This window comes from Cebus imitator, unplaced genomic scaffold (genome assembly GCF_001604975.1).
Source record: "Cebus imitator isolate Cc_AM_T3 unplaced genomic scaffold, Cebus_imitator-1.0 Scaffold1156, whole genome shotgun sequence".
Taxonomy (NCBI): domain Eukaryota; kingdom Metazoa; phylum Chordata; class Mammalia; order Primates; family Cebidae; genus Cebus; species Cebus imitator.
In genome coordinates this window covers 4792-6867 of record NW_016108471.1, presented here as the reverse complement: position 1 = coordinate 6867, position 2076 = coordinate 4792, and the positions used below count along the sequence as shown (strand labels likewise).

The following is a 2076-nucleotide window of genomic DNA, read 5'->3' as shown; positions in this document are numbered from 1 at the left end:
ATGCTGATAATGAACTTGGAGTCCCTCCTGGTGGGGCCCACGATGGTGCAGGCCTCCGTGGTGTTGCTGTACCAGGGGCAGTTCACCCCGTCCGAGTCACTGATGGCTTGGATCTTGCCCTCCTGAAGGTCGGGGAGCTCCCAGCTGGGCATGCCCTGCTCACCATACTGGTTGTAGAACTCCATGTGGCTGCATGCCTGGACTCAGCCAACTATCCAGGTCTCCTTCTTGGGGATGGGCGGCAGAATCACCTGGGCCAAGGCCTGGAAGTGGGGTGTCCGGTGGCGGAGCACCACGCTGGAGGACTCATCAATGCTGGTGGGGATGGAGTCAATGGAGGCTCTCACATCAATCACCGTGATCCCTTCTCAGAAAACCCTGACTTTGCCTCCAGTGCTCTGAATACAGCCCATGGCACACAGGAGCGCTCTGATCTCCAGGGAAGGCCAGCAGTCACAGAGAAAACCAGGCATTGAAAGGACGTATGCTGCAGGACCCAGCAGACTGCGCTGCGCTCCAATCTCAACTCTCAAGGCAGTTATCCATAGGATAGAAAGCTCACTGAGTAGAGGGGGTTGCATATATCACTACCGCGGCCTGTTTATAAATAAGGATTCTGCTGCATCTCAAGAGCCCTGGGCTCGCTCTTCTCGCAGTGGACAAAAATCAACGATATTCTTTGGGTTAAAAAAAGAAAAGTTTGGAGTTTAATGAATAGTCATGTTGCTCTGACATCCAGCCCTTCTCTGCCTCACACGCGGGGACAGCAGCTCGCAGACTCTCCCTGAAGTCTTCGGAGGAAGCAGGCGAGCGCCGGCAAATCTTAAATAAGGAGGGCTCCGTCCCCACGCGGTCGCGCCACCCTCCCTGCAGAAGCGCGACTTCCTGCCCTCAGCCTTCCGCACGCGCTCCCTCCGGACCCCTCACCCGTGACCGCCGGCGCCGCCGAGTCAATTGCAGAGCAGTTTCAGTTCAGCCGGCTGGCCGAGGGTCAGGCGCCGTCCGGGCTAGCGCCGACCGGCAACTTCCAGGAGGCGAGCTCTGGGCTGCGGCCGCTCGCCCGGAGCTGGGGGAGTGCAACGCAGGTCCCCGTCTGCGCCCACTCGCGGCTGCGGGCCCGACGCCCCCACGGGGGTGCGCCGCGTCCCCTCGCCGCTGTCGCTTCCGGCCACAGCCGCTGAGCACCAGGGTCATCTGATCCGTCGGGCGCCTCCTCGGACCCTCTCCAGCCGCGAGCAGCCCCGGGTCCCCGCGCGTGGGGCGTGCTCGCCGCTGCCAGGGAACTTTGGCACACACACCACCACCCAGGCGGCGCCGCCAACTCACCTGCCCTCGGGCCACCGCCTTCAGGACACCCCTGACCCCGGCGTGGGCAGGCTTTCCAGGCGCCCCCACCCCCTCACCCCCTTCCCCAGGCACCGTCCCTACGCTCTACTGGGGTTTGGGGCCTGCGTGAGCGCCCCTGGGCTCCACCCTCTGCCGGCCGGGGCTCCGGGGAGTGGCCGGGGGTGGAGGGCTGAGGCTCGGGGCTCTCTCGCCCCCACTCTGCGCGCCTCCTTTATTTTATGATTATGGTGAGCGTGCTGTCGCCGCTCAGCCCCGCCGCAGCCCCGCCACAGCCTGGCGCACCCCGCTCTGTCTCACTCTGCTGCAGCATCAGAAAAGCAACCAGGTCAAACTTTGCAGAAACTTGGCCCCTGCGCGGGCCGGCCCTGGCGGTTGCCAGCGGAGCACAGCCGGTGCACGCAGGAACCGCCGCCCGCTCGCCAGCCCCGCGGGGATGCTGGTCCGCAGGCTGCAGCAGCTGGCCTCCTCCTCCCTGTCTGCCTGGCTCTCCACCCTGGCTCCCCACACACAGCCTGCCCTCCCCCTGATAACTTTTACCCCAGCGTCACGTGGGCTGTGCCCGTCAGCTAAAGCAACGTGGCCAAGCTCACCAACATCCACTGGGACCAGAGCTTCGCCACCTGGCTGGTGACCACCAACATGTCCACCAACGACATGATCATCCTGCAGACGCTGCACTGGCGCATGCAGCTCAGCATCGAGGTCAACCCCAACGGCCCCTGGGCCAGC

At 64.1% G+C, this 2076-nt stretch overlaps 1 pseudogene; it reads right to left on the bottom strand.

The window, feature by feature from the left end:
- LOC108298867 overlaps positions 1-473 on the bottom strand; it is a 3494-nt pseudogene extending 3021 nt beyond the window's left edge.
- Between the last annotated feature and the right edge of the window lie 1603 nt (positions 474-2076).